General features: G+C 38.0%; 1 long non-coding RNA gene across 1 annotated transcript; it reads right to left on the bottom strand.

Moving 5' to 3' along the window:
• Positions 1 to 12,184: 12,184 nt before the first annotated feature.
• Positions 12,185 to 15,050, bottom strand: LOC141596642 (uncharacterized). Its single transcript, XR_012522529.1, has 4 exons — positions 14,850 to 15,050; positions 14,333 to 14,443; positions 14,108 to 14,208; positions 12,185 to 12,717 (listed from the first exon to the last, which is right to left on the bottom strand). It is a non-coding gene; the product is annotated as an uncharacterized LOC141596642 (long non-coding RNA).
• Between the last annotated feature and the right edge of the window lie 554 nt (positions 15,051 to 15,604).

A 15,604-nucleotide genomic window follows, 5' to 3' on the forward strand; every position in this document is an offset into this window, starting at 1 on the left:
CGTGTTCAACAAGAGAACAATTTATAAATTTCATAACTAGAAGTAAATAAGATACGATACAACTAGTATACAAACAACAAACTAGCACCAACCAAGCATTTCTACTTTCCTAGCCTTAACACCCTTGCGTATAACAAAGAATAACATGAATCAAAGTAGCAGCTATACATTCTCAAAGCGGCTATTTGTACATTAGTACATCCAAGGATTTCTTTCTCCATGTCAAGCCTTCTCCCTACCAAGGAGCTTGTCTAAGCGCTAAAACTCGAGACAACTCATTCTTGTTCACTCTTCATATTACCTTAACTACTAATCAAGAAAAGAAGAAACCATGAACTCCCATATCCAATTAGTGATGCACCAACATTCCAATGTCTGACTTTCTAGCTATGACTGTAGTGTGTCCATGGTCAATTTCAACAAAGCATCCCTACACAGGTCACAACTACAACTGCTACAATACTAATGAGTGTATCCAACATTAATATCGTGTGTATCCGGTCTTATTAACAAATGTATCTACAATACTAATGAGTGTATCCCGCCATCGACCACCCACCACCGCACATCACCATACCACCGCCCACCACCACTATCACCGCATCAAAGACCTACTCCCTTCTCCCGACTTCACACCAATACGGCGACCACATCACCGACCACAAGACAGTCCCTCCTACATTTCCCCGATTTCTCAAAGTCCCTCGTACGGTCGTCGTAACCCACCAATGTGCGGTGTCTACTCACCCCCTACCACCCATAATCCCTTATACACACCTCAAAACCGTCAAACCTAATCAGATCCAACTCACTCAACAATCCCGACCGTCTTAGTTTTCGACAATTAATCGCCATTTTTTTGTCGATTTGAGAATTAAGTATCGATTTTCTGTATATATATCGTTTTCGTAAGAGGTTGTTGGTTGGAAATGATACTGAATTCGAAATGGAGAAGAGGAGACGGGTCTGACGGCAGATTTCGAGTCTAAATAGTTCTCGTCGGTCGAGAATGTCAACATCGGCAGTTGACGGTTGTTGATGGAGCTTCGGCAGTTGACGGTTAAAAGTTAAGCAGCGGAAGATCCAAATTAATTGGGAGAGGGTATGATGTGACCATAATTAGCGCACATTTAGTCCCCTAATTGAGCCTATTTTGCATACTATTATAACATTTTATGGCCATTTTATCCGTCAAAACCTTCCTATTTGCTTTTCTATCGCATTTCATATGTTTTGTAGAAAAGGAGATAAATGAGGCGGAAATTCCCGTCTTTCGTGCATATTTGGAAGCTTATTGATGATATTAGATGGACTAGTATGAAGAGGAGGCAAGAATGATGACCAAAGATGTAGGAATAAAGAGTATGTAGAAGGCTCATAAGGTTAAAAGCAAAAATGACGAGAAGGGAGGCATTGCATGAAGAAATCGCTCGAAACCCGAACCAAGGGTTGCTCCTTTGGCTCTGAAAGTATGCTAGATGGAACGGCGTCGAAAAAACAAGCGATCTAGGCTTTTGAATCACTCCAATAGGAGTCCGGATGAGAAAATGACGTCCGTTTTACAATCCGAGGTCAAACAAAGAAGTCATGTTCAGAATCCGCCCGTCTTCGCGAGGATCCGCCCGTCTTCCCAAGACGCCCGTCTTCTCTACAATCCGCCCGTCTTGTGGCTGGGAAAAACAAGAAAATTCATCGGAGGAGAATCCGCCCGGATTCCCTACAATCCGCCGGATTCCCTTTCCACAATCCGCCGGATTCTCTTGAATCCGCTCGGATTCCATCGCTGTAATCCGCCCGTCCCGACCTTAATCCGCTCGGATTCCTTCACAAACAATGATTTCGTCTTCTCCAAGCTTCAAAGAAAGACTCCCTTCCTCCGAAAAATACCGGAGTCTCCTTGCTCAAATCTCAAAAGTGTAATTACTAGTTTAGCCCTTAGTTAACCTAATGCATCCCACCTATTTTCTACTATAAATACCCCATCTTTGTAATTAATCAAGCATGTTCTTTTTAGCTAGAAAAAATCCTTCTTTAGATTAGATTAGGAGTAGATTAGAATAGATTACTCTTTAATCTTTCCACAAATTACACATTAATCTCTCCTTAATTATTGTTCAAGTTTATTATTCAAGTTTATTATTGGGTAATTGAATATTATTGGGTTATTATTGGGAGATTGACAACCTTCCATCAATCAATCAAGTTTCTTCTATTATTCTTTGCTTTATTATTTGGATCATCTCAAGTTGGTATAATTCTTTTACCCTTTTACTCTTTATTGTTTATTTCTTCATTCTATTATCATGTTTATACTTGTTGTGATGATTGACACCATTAATGATATGTTTCCCATGATAATGAGTGAGTAGTTTCTTTAGCTAGGATTAATGGGTAATTAGGGGAAACCAACATGGGATTGATTCATGCTTAATCTAATGTGTTTTCATGATCAAATTACTTGTTGTGATGTCAACTTTATGCACATGTTATGTTTGATGAAATGCTAAGCCTATGAATCCTTGCATTTTTACCATCTCTTATCTACTTAACTTGACTTGTAAGACATAAACCAACTCGAGTCTTGTTAGACCATGCATAGAAGTTGAATAGGAGGAAAGTAAGTCGATTTGTAGGTGTTGTACAATCTAATCGATTCGGCTCCGGGACCCAACCCTTCCTATGAACCGTAAGACATAACCCAACTCGGTTCCTCCACAACATTAATTGCTTGCAACCTTGTAAACATGTTTGTATGATCAACACCATGAATCCCCCATGACCCCATGATATCCTAGCACTTTTAATCGTTTGTTTACATCTTTCCTTTTATTGTTTGCTTTACTTTATTGTTTGCATTAGTCTAGACACAACTACAAACCCAACCAAATTGTGACACTAGCATAAATTGAGATAGATAGACTTAGAACCCAAAGCACACCGTCCCATGGATCGACCTCGACTTACCGCTAACTAGTTGTTTGTTGAGTATTATAAATTGTGTTTGATTGGTTGAGCGACGACATCGACCGGATCAAAATGGCGCCGTTGCCGGGGACGGTGCTATGTGATTAAGTTCTCACTTGTTTGTCTATTTTGATTTTGCTTTCACCTTGAGGAACTTGTTCTTCAAGGATTGTTCTTACCATTTTTGTGTAGTTTCCATGTTGTAGTTGTTTCCTTGTCTTAACTATGATGACCCAAGACTTGGTACATGGAGTATGTGGTGGATCTTTTGAGTATGACTATGGATATGGGGAGTTTGAGGAGCAAGTCAACACAAACCTACCTTATTATTTGTACAACGAAAATCCTAACCACTACCCCAATTTTTCCCACCAAAATCACCACACCCAATATCAACAACAACCACCCACCCAATACCCACTTCAAAATGAATTCCAAATGCCACAATACAACCATTTTCACACTCACCCACAACAAGAAGATGAACCCATTGAAAATGTGATTCTCCAAATGATGGGAGATCAACAAAGCTTCTTCAAACAAATGCTAGAGGAGAGCCAAAAGTGGGACAATGTTCTTCAAGGCATTGTTGCCCAAAGTGAGGAGTTGGAGATTCAAATTGCCCAAATGAGAGAATCCCAAGAAACCACCCCCCACCACTCCTTGGACATTGACCATGAATGTGAGTTTGAAGGAGTTACCTTTGATGAGAAGTGGGAAGAGCCAATCTCTTTAAGGTCTTGTGAGTATGAAAGTGTGGTATTTGATGATGAAGACATGAGGTTGAGTAAGCCAAATACTCTTAGCCTTTTTGAGTATGAGGGTGTGTCATTTGAAGTAGATGTTGAGGTGTTGGAGAATGAGTAGGTGAAGAAGAGTGAAGCCCCCATTTATGATTCTTATGGAGATAGCGACGATGACAAGCCTATGGAAGAAGCTTGTGCGGGATATGTGTCTTGCAATGAAGAAGAGGAATGGAGTTGTGAGATTGCCTTACTTGAGGAGCCCATCCTTGAGAAGTTTGAGGTATGCTTCCATGAAGAAGATGAATTCCTCTTTCCTATTGACCATGAAGACCTTTTCGCACCCACCATGGAACCTATGATTGTTGGAGATGATATGGTGGACCTTATCCAAAAGGTCAAAACATCATATAAAGGGTACTTGGTGGAGAAGCTCAAGAACAAAATTGCAAATGAACGTGCTTGTGGAGGTTTGGCACCCACAATCTCAATTCCTAAGGTATCCGATCATCAATGTCATGACAATTCTCCTTCCACCTTGGAAGGATTGAAAAATCAAAATGCTATCATCATCACCAAAAGTGAAAAAGAAGGTGGCAAGTGGAAGTCTCCGGACGAAAATAAACCATACTTCATACCTAGTGATGAAAGGAATCATGGGCTAATTGGTTTGAAGCATCGTGAATATCCAAGTGCCAAGAAGAGGAAGAAAACAAGAATGAATGACAAAATCCCTTGGCCAAGCTTCGTCTTGAAGTTAAGCAAACCATACTTATGCTTATTTGGAGCTTGTTCACAAGCTTTCGATCTTCTTCTAAGAGCCTTGAGCTCTATGGACAAAATTTTTTACAAAGTGAACTAGTTTGGTGGAGTCCTATCTAAAACCACCATTTGTAAGATATCCTTTCCTTTGACTTTGCATTATATTTACACTTGCAATTAGTTATTTACATATAAATTTAGCTTGCACTTGTATTATATTTCATATTGCATTTTCATATAGTATAGTTGCATTGTAATATATCTCATATAGTTAGTTGCATATAGACTAGAATTCATGCATAGTCACTAATGACCAATCCTATTCTTTTCTACACTAGAAATAGTGTTTAAATCGGTTTGGGGAGGTTTGATCATAGGTGACCATAGGTTAATAGAAATCATGCATCATATAGTTTAGATTGCATTCATTTGTTATATATGTCATATAGAATTGCATTTAGTTAGAGCATGCATTCATTCATATCATATCATTGCATTTATTTAAAAATCCAAAAAACATGTACTTTCTTTTTTATTCCTACTCCTACATGTACATTGAGGACAATGTCCAAAATAAAGTGGGGGATGGGAATTTATATTCCAAAAATGCATAAAAATTGAAAAATTTCAAAAAATCACAAAAATATGTTCTTTAATTTCATAAAAACAAAAACCATAAAAATTTGAAAATTTTAAAAAATCCAAAAACATGTTCATTTCCTTTGTATATATTGTCTTGTATATATTGTGTTTGTTTTATCCTTGTTCACTTTGATTGACTACGCCACATCCGAGACATGAGGATATTGAAGACCGCATGGTATGATCTTTCCAATCTCCTTTTTCCTCTTTATGTTAATGACTATGTGGCTTTATTTTGATTGATGCGGTAAAAACAATGTGAATTTAGGATTGCATTTAGTTTATTTGGCATATTAGTTGGTAGAATCATATGCATTAGGATGTTTATATGTTAGTTGCATCATGGCATGTAGTTGCATGTTAGAAAAATTTTGCGAAACCGTCTACTTGGGAAGCTTGACAAGTGTATATAGGCCCTAGTAGATGCTTTTTGTTCTTAAGACTTTGCTTGTTAGAATACTTGTAAAACACCCTAGGATGTGTCATGCTAGTATCCTTTGACCCATGGATTAAGGCCTAGTCAAGAGTACCTTGTGGTGTAATAACTCCTTGGCTACCGTTTATTCTAAGGTGACCCTTGAAACCATGCAACCATCATTCATCCATGTTCTACCATACATTTTTGTCAACAAAAGGGAATGGGCACAAAAAGAAATCAATTTGAGTTCAATGAAATGAAAAGTGAAAGAAAGTTTGCAAATTGCATCAAATGAAAAGAGGAGCAAAAATAGAACTCCTAAAATCTTCAAATACAAGGCACCCTCGTTACTAATTGGGGTGACTTTGAAAATGTTCAAAAAGAAATGCAAAAAAGTTGTCAAGTGTTGAAATGCCAAAAATCAAAAAGAAATGGCAAAGAAAGTGTTCTCAAATGTCAAATGCCAAATGAAATTGGGGGGAAAAACAATAATGAAAGCAAACTCCCAAAGTGAAACTCAAACATCTATTGATCCCTTTATCCATCATATCCATTTTTGTGCATGGTAGAGAGGGGACGACCCTTCTTCTTGTCTAGGCAAGAGGGGGAATTCCGCGATCCTCCAGTGTTTCTAACACCATAGGGAGTCTATTCTTGACAAAAGCATTTAACGATTGAGGACAAAGGTACCCTAGCTTGACACAACTTGGAGGTGATTTATTGGTATCCTTCTAGGCTTAGTAGTTTGAAGAAATTGTATCTCTGAAGGAGTGTGTACCCTTGAATTGCTTCCCTTGTAGATAATTTCCGCCACTTAGATGAGGAAAGTGGCTATTCTTTTGTAGATGCATCCATTACTTGATTTTGTGTGCTTAATGATTGGATGTGTCGCCATTTTGGCAAGACCCACCTTGCCTTGCAAGAAGGCATCCTACCTCATGGTTGTCTTGTTGTGAGTTGAAGGGGCGGAGTGAGACCCGCTAATTGTCTCATATCGGTTATATTAGTAGGCTAGTTTAAATAAAGGTCTAGTTTTTGTCACCTCTTTACTCGGGACGAGTAAAGGTTCGGTTTGGGGATATTTGATGTGACCATAATTAGCGCACATTTAGTCCCCTAATTGAGCCTATTTTGCATACTATTATAACATTTTATGGCCATTTTATCCGTCAAAACCTTCCTATTTGCTTTTCTATCGCATTTCATATGTTTTGTAGAAAAGGAGATAAATGAGGCGGAAATTCCCGTCTTTCGTGCATATTTGGAAGCTTATTGATGATATTAGATGGACTAGTATGAAGAGGAGGCAAGAATGATGACCAAAGATGTAGGAATAAAGAGTATGTAGAAGGCTCATAAGGTTAAAAGCAAAAATGACGAGAAGGGAGGCATTGCATGAAGAAATTGCTCGAAACCCAAACCAAGGGTTGCTCCTTTGGCTCTGAAAGTATGCTAGATGGAACGGCGTCGAAAAAACAAGCGATCTAGGCTTTTGAATCACTCCAATAGGAGTCCGGATGAGAAAATGACGTCCGTTTTACAATCCGAGGTCAAACAAAGAAGCTGTTCAGGAATCCGCCCGTCTTCGCAGGGATCCGCCCGTCTTCCCCAAGACGCCCGTCTTCTCTACAATCCGCCCGTCTTGTGGCTGGGAAAAACAAGAAAATTCACTGGAGGAGAATCCGCCCGGATTCCCTACAATCCGCCCGGATTCCCTTTCCACAATCCGCCCGGATTCTCTTGAATCCGCTCGGATTCCATCGCCAGAATCCGCCCGTCCCGACCTTAATCCGCTCGGATTCCTTCACAGCAATGATTTCGTCTTCTCCAAGCTTCAAAGAAAGACTCCCTTCCTCCGAAAAATACCGGAGTCTCCTTGCTCAAATCTCAAAAGTGTAATTACTAGTTTAGCCCTTAGTTAACCTAATGCATCCCACCTATTTTCTACTATAAATACCCCATCTTTGTAATTAATCAAGCATGTTCTTTTTAGCTAGAAAAAATCCTTCTTTAGATTAGATTAGGAGTAGATTAGAATAGATTACTCTTTAATCTTTCCACAAATTACACATTAATCTCTCCTTAATTATTGTTCAAGTTTATTATTCAAGTTTATTATTGGGTAATTGAAGATTATTGGGTTATTATTGGGAGATTGACAACCTTCCATCAATCAATCAAGTTTCTTCTATTATTCTTTGCTTTATTATTTGGATCATCTCAAGTTGGTATAATTCTTTTACCCTTTTACTCTTTATTGTTTATTTCTTCATTCTATTATCATGTTTATACTTGTTGTGATGATTGACACCATTAATGATATGTTTCCCATGATAATGAGTGAGTAGTTTCTTTAGCTAGGATTAATGGGTAATTAGGGGAAACCAACATGGGATTGATTCATGCTTAATCTAATGTGTTTTCATGATCAAATTACTTGTTGTGATGTCAACTTTATGCACATGTTATGTTTGATGAAATGCTAAGCCTATGAATCCTTGCATTTTTACCATCTCTTATCTACTTAACTTGACTTGTAAGACATAAACCAACTCGAGTCTTGTTAGACCATGCATAGAAGTTGAATAGGAGGAAAGTAAGTCGATTTGTAGGTGTTGTACAATCTAATCGATTCGGCTCCGGGACCCAACCCTTCCTATGAACCGTAAGACATAACCCAACTCGGTTCCTCCACAACATTAATTGCTTGCAACCTTGTAAACATGTTTGTATGATCAACACCATGAATCCCCCATGACCCCATGATATCCTAGCACTTTTAATCGTTTGTTTACATCTTTCCTTTTATTGTTTGCTTTACTTTATTGTTTGCATTAGTCTAGACACAACTACAAACCCAACCAAATTGTGACACTAGCATAAATTGAGATAGATAGACTTAGAACCCAAAGCACACCGTCCCATGGATCGACCTCGACTTACCGCTAACTAGTTGTTTGTTGAGTATTATAAATTGTGTTTGATTGGTTGAGCGACGACATCGACCGGATCAGGGTAGTAAGTAGTGTGTGGGAGAAGACGTGGAGGAGGAGTTGAAATTGTTGGGTTTTGATTTATTTGGGAAAGTAACGGGAGTGTGTAAAGCTGATAGAGTAAGGGGTTGGGATTTTTAGTTCGCACCGAACTTTAGGTTCGCACAGGATCCTATTTCTATATATATATATATATATATATATATATATATATATATATATATATGTGTGTGTGTGTGTGTGTGTGTGTGGGATCCGGTGAGAACGCACTATATACAATAGAATATATATAATACAAGCTACACTTTTTTTTTTTTTTTTTTTTTTTTTTTACTAAATCTAGATACAATTTTGACTATCGTAGGTACACTTTTTACCAGAATTCTATATACACTTTTTAATAATGTAGATACACCTTTTTTTTTTTTTTTTTTTTACCAAATCTCAGATACTCGTAGATACACTTTTTACCAGAATTCTACATACACTTTTTAATAATGTAGATACACTTTTTTTTTTTTTTTACCAAACCTCATATACACTTTAACTATCGTAGATACACTTTTTACCAGAATTCTATATACACTTTTTAATAATGTAGATACACTTTTTTTTTTTCCAAATCTCAGATACACTTTTGACTATCGTAGGTATACTTTTTACCAGAATTCTACATACACTTTTTAATAATGTAGATACCCGTTTTTTTTTTTTTTTTTTACCAAACCTCAGATACACTTTTGACTATCGTAGATACACCTTTACCAGAATTCTACATACACTTTTTAATAATGTAGATACACTTTTTTTTTTTTTTTACAAAATCTCAGATACACTTTTGACTATTGTAGGTACACTTTTTTACCGGAATTCTATACACACTCTTTACAATATGGATACATCTTTTGACAGCCTAGATACATTTTTTTAGATAAATATGGATTTTTATATAATATTAGTATTATTATTACTACTTTATTAATATTGTGTATAGGTGAGACGGAAAAGCAGGACGGATTCGAGATTGGGACGAAATTAAATTGATAAGTTAAAGTGCCATTTGACTTCATCAAAATCATATACCCTTGGTACAGTGGTCCTGTTCAAGTCTTCATCGACCATCGTCATTTTCAATTAAAACATGGACCAAGCTTATATCCATCATAATATTCTAAGTTATCCGTCCACCAATTCAATGACACCATGGCTGTGCTTGTAAGCTTCAAACAAAACCCGATTCCGGAGCTGCTCAAAACGACAACCACCATGACCACCTCCCTTCATTACTCACCATCAGCCATCGTCCACCACGACAACAAACAGCAGCAATCACCACCATCAATTCAACCACCTGCTTCCCCTCGAGCCCAATTCAATCCGACACTCCTCAACTCACCTGAGTCCTGAATCACCATCGCAACTAGAGACAACCCTTCATACCACGACATCTAGCAATGCATCACTATCAAATGCTTCACAACTAAGCCACGTAGAAAACGAAATCAATTACCAATTACCACACATTACAATACTACGCTTGCATCAAACAATCGTTAACAATCGTCAAAATGTAAGTGCATTGCTTAATCCTATACATAAACAGAAGCTAATTAGCAAACAATCAAACAAATCCAAATCAGATATTATTAAGAAACTACCAGTACCACATTTTTCAGATAAAAACAAACAAATCAACAAACATTCCATTCAAATCAAATTAACAGCAAAACCCGAATAATACCTCAAGCATCTGCCAAGTAGACCCACGGAACAACCCACTATCCCTAACAGAAACCGCCACAACCGTCCCTTGAAACCACTGCAACCTCAACAAATCCTCCGTCTCAGTCGCCATCTTAACCCTAACCCCTTCAGTCCAATACACTCCCAACGACCTCTCCACCCTCTCCGCTGCCACAACAAACTCCGCCACACCCGGCTTCGGATAATAAACCACCTCAAACCCTACCCCACGCGTTGCCCTCTCTGCCGCCTCAACCACCACTTCAATCACCTTCTCCCTCCCCTTATTCTTCTTCACATACCCCGGTGGCGGCTCCAAATTACCATAAACTCCCTCCGCCACCGACATAACCGCCTTCGGCCGCACTCCCGTCGTACTCCGACGAATAACTCAGAATCGATAACTGAGTTGATTGGTAAACAATAAATCCAATCAACAAATCAAGAATACTGGAATCAATACAATAGTCGTACACCATTCAATAATAAATTCAATCAACAAATCAATCAAAACAGTAAATAGATCGAAAGGGCGAAAATGGAAGAGAGGGGATAATGGCGCCACTGACATCGTCGGCGGCCTCATCAATTATCTGACGAAAGACGTTGAACTTAGACATGGAGAAGATAAGTAGATATGGGTGAAGGAGCGCCGCTTTTGGTGGTTATTAAGTGGTCGGAAGCTAAGATTCCTAGTGGTGTATTTGGGTGAGCCGCGATATATGTCATACTTCGACCATCAACCGGCTCAATGGCGTCGCCGGAGTTGTGGCTGCATCAGAGATGTTCGTCGGCGATGGTGATGGGTGATTATGGGAAGATTAGTGAATCAAGGATACGTCGGCGGCGGTTGCGATGTGCTCCGGCGAAATGGCCGACGACGGGTTGGGCGGTGATAAGAAGAGGGAGAAGTTGGGTTAGATTAATTGAAATGTGTGGGTGGGGATAAATGAAGTCACGGATGTTATTTATTTTGTTATTCTAGTTCGTTCTCACCGTTCTCACCGAGTGATCGTTCTCACCGGATCCTAAATCTATATATATATATATATATATATATATATATATATATATATATATATATATATACATATATATATATATACATATATATATATATACATATATATATATATATATATATATATACTAGTCGCCGCACGCGCCCGGAGCTTCAATTTGTCGAATACCTTATATTAATTTCACGTCATTTGAGTGTAGCTTAAGTGTGCATATATAGCTTAAGATTGGGAGTTGAATTATTTAACGTGTTTGTCTTCCCGTGCATGAATTGAGTTGAAGCGTTTTTGCATTCTTGGCAAGGAAATGCTTTAGTATAGCGTTGTCGTTATTACGTTGAAGCATTGAAAAGGCATGCTAATCGTAGGGTACAACGATCGTAACGCCATTCAACTTGGACATAGCAACCGGGCGCGGGACCTCAATTTGGAAATCGTTTGGGTGAACGCACATGTACACACCGCAACTGAAATGGATAATCTGGTCTATAAATGTACGTAGTAACCACACTTGTTACGATGTTTATGATGCGTTCTCCAATTGCTTGCTTTTGGCGCGCAGTTTGTGTTAATGAACTTTTAAGGAGGGAGGTTAGGAGGTGGCTACTAATAGAATTCTAACCGCCACAACCTGGCCGATTTTTAAACCCGAATTCTAGTGAGTGGCATAACCGTTAGAAGGTTGTCTAAATCATTGGTAATCTAAATCATTGGTAATAACTACGACAACATTATAATATGATCTATTTTCTGAGACCATCATCATTAACCTGAAATTATGTATGGAACTTAGCACTACTGCTGCAAATGTCGTAAACGGATATAGCGTAAATCTGCATTAGCGAAGTTCCAAGTGTGCGGAAGATATACAACTAACTAAAAGCATGATCGTTAAAATCGTTAAAATGCAACATCTTCATGTTCTCTAAAACAATTTGACAAAGCAATGTCAAACATTGGAACAAGTTACGCATTTGACCATTTTGAAATACGAGCTCACTTGACAAATAAAACATTATACAACAGAACACTAATTAGTTGTTAATCGCATACTCCCTTCGTACCAGACCAAAGGTAACACATACTATAAACGGACGTATCACACCAAAGGTAACATTCCTTATTTGGCCCACAACATTACCAAGTTATCCTTATACCCATTTGATATTTACACAAAATGTCATTACATACCCCCACCTACCAACCCACAATTAAACCCACAATTACATACCCCACCTATTTTTCCCCTCTTTACCCTTACTTTTTCCACTTTTTCTTAAATACTCCAATTTTCCCTACGTTACCTTTGGTGTGGTACGGAGGGAGTATTTGATAGCTATTTCCACCACGTCACCATGGAGCCTCCTGTTATATTTCCACCATTAGCTCTCGGTTAATCTACTCATTAGTAGCATGACTATTGCCAAACGATTCTATTCAAAGAAAGATTGATTTTATTAGCAAAGTTATTCAGTAGGGGTTCCCGCAAATAATCAAAGCAATCAATACTAACCAAAACAAACAATCAAAAAATTAGAGAGTGCATGTGTACAAGTCCAACTACCTATCCACATAATTGTAGTTTATATTTATCAACACTTCCATCTGCATAAAACTAATGATTAATATTGGCAGTAAAGTATTGCTTATTTATTCCACCATCACCCCTGTTTAAGGCCTTACTTACCACACCTCTCATAAATTTTCCTACTCACAAACTGACAGAACCCCAAAGCCGTTTGAAATAATGTTCAGTCAAATTCAAACACAAATATAGCTATTACATATTTTTGGGACGTATGGATAGTCATATAAAGTCATCTTTTTGAAACAACAATGTGTTACTACTGGTCTTGAGTTCGGGTTTTTTTTGGAGTATAACAATATTAAGACTCAGGTGTAAAAGTTTTGCGACCGTAAGGGGTTATACCGTGAAAAAAAAAGTTAAAACGATAACAAATACACTACTCTATTGCCTCAAATCCACCAATAGCAAGAAAACGTGTGGAAAGAATACGTTGTACCATTCTCAACAAGAAGCAGCAAAATAACCTCATAAAGCTACAAACTCAGGTTATTAAACAACAAATAATATACTTGCTCCGTGTCTCAGTCATTTGTTTACCTATTCCATTTTGGGGTGTCTTATTCATCATCAAATCTCATTGAAGACGGCGATATCCGTTACAAGCTTGTGACGGATACCATTTCCTCTCACAAAATATCCATGAGAGGTGAGTGGGGAAGCACATGGGGGGTGCCCCACCTTGTCCCCTCTCCCTTTTTGTGAGAGGTCTTCAGCTTGTGACGGGATTAGCCCGTCACAAGCAAGACGCTTTGCTTATTCATTTGTTTATTTTTTTTATATTAGGTAGGTCTTTTATGGATAATTTGATCATATACATCCATTAGTCTACTTGTCATTCAGTAACCACCACATATGGTCCCCTCCTCTTTCCGTGATCTTTGTACCAAAATTAAAGGTAAAAAAATGACCAGGACAAAGGGAGTAACAAAATTTAAAATTAAGTGAAGTCATTCTTCTTTACTTTAGCTAAACTGCATGAAGTCACACAAATATAAAATGAGTAAATAAATAAAGTAATATCCGGGAAAAGCAAACTAAGATCATGGAATAAATGAGAAAGATAAAAAAAATGAAACTGTAAGCCGAGACTGAAAGGACGAATGATCAGGAGAAATTAAAATGGGAATTTTGGGAGCAAGAAATGACGACACCTCTCAGTAAAATGAAAAGCAGACAAATGAGAAAGTTATAAAACACATGTAATGGTATACATATAAGAACAGGCTAGCACGTACATGATACTGAATTGTCCGAAGCAAAGTGCCCTAAGGCTAATTGTAAGCAACCAGTCCATGAACACCAAGCTCCAACAACAGCAAGACACCACCACAATACCCTACAATCAGAAATGAACAATTGTTTGACAAATATAGTAAATTGCTTTCGCAGCCACTCTCACTATTCATCTTGCTTTCCTAATAAGATAAGAAAAAATGTTCATCTAAATTAAAACAAAATACCTTAAAACCACGGGCTCTGGCTCACCCGTGCCTCCACATTCGCTGCCAAACTCATCTGCCGCCTAGAATCTTATTCTCGTGGACAAAATGCAGGGTCAAGTGAATACAAATCTACATGGTAAAGATGAGTTAAAATAAGAATTGATAGTGTAAAATTACAACTTGAATCATAAGAATAAACCGGAAACAATGTTCATCAGCAAACATGGAATTGTTAGTGTAAAATAGAGGTAGGAAATGGGGAATTGATAAAGGGCAAATGGGTGTTGAAGAGGGAAATAAAGGGATTGAGTGGATGGAGGACAAAGTAGCGTAAAGTAAAGGATGAAATGCGGGATAAACAGAGTAAGTACTATAGATCACATGACAAGCACGGATACCGCATGACCATTAGGCTAACTGGTACGAATTTCTGGAGAAAACCAATATGAAATAGTCGTTTCGGGGGGAAAAGGGTGATGAAATGAATAGACAAGAATACAAGGTCAGTACTAATACTAATCAGATGAGTACTTGCCTATGTGTCTCTCCTTCAATCTTCTACGCAACATCGTAACCACTTAAACAATAACAATTGAACACAAGGTCAATACTATTTGCACCAACCCTAGCTATAATGTTTCTTGTTAGAAGGAATCTTATGTGGACATGCAATCAATGTAAAGTATTGTCTTGGGGATCGAGATTGCTATCTAAGTGAAATGTCGGATACCATAGAGACAAGGCATAAAAATACCCCTGAGTTTAAGGAGTAAAGAATGGGCAGGTTAATAGGATGATACCTAAGCTGATATCAACACCAGTAAAATAACATGCCTTGTCGTGAGCACTGGCTACCGCACTCACAAATTCTATGTAAGCTCTTATACTACAATAGTATGGCCCTGCATACAACAAACCACAAAACTGAACATAGCAGTCTGAGATCTCATCTCATCTGAGTCTATCTCCTTTGTGAAAGAAACAACGAAAAAATAAAAAAAGGTCCAAAATCACACCCGAAAACCTCAGTCAAACACATTCAAAGCAGAAAATATCAAAATATTTACCATCGTCGTCGCATCATAATCATCACAGATACAGCCATAGCCAGCATCGCCCTCTAGAGAGTTTTTGTTCCTTCGTCCCCTTCCTTTTATCCGTTTTTAAAAAGCAGAGAACATAAACAAATTAGAGAACTCTCAAATAAACTCAATTGAAGTCAAGAGATCGGATAGGGAAGGAAAGAATTTGTTTCTATTGCTTTACTTTAATGTGCAAACAAGTTAGGAA

Source organism: Silene latifolia, chromosome 8, assembly GCF_048544455.1.
Source record: "Silene latifolia isolate original U9 population chromosome 8, ASM4854445v1, whole genome shotgun sequence".
In the NCBI taxonomy this organism is placed as follows: domain Eukaryota; kingdom Viridiplantae; phylum Streptophyta; class Magnoliopsida; order Caryophyllales; family Caryophyllaceae; genus Silene; species Silene latifolia.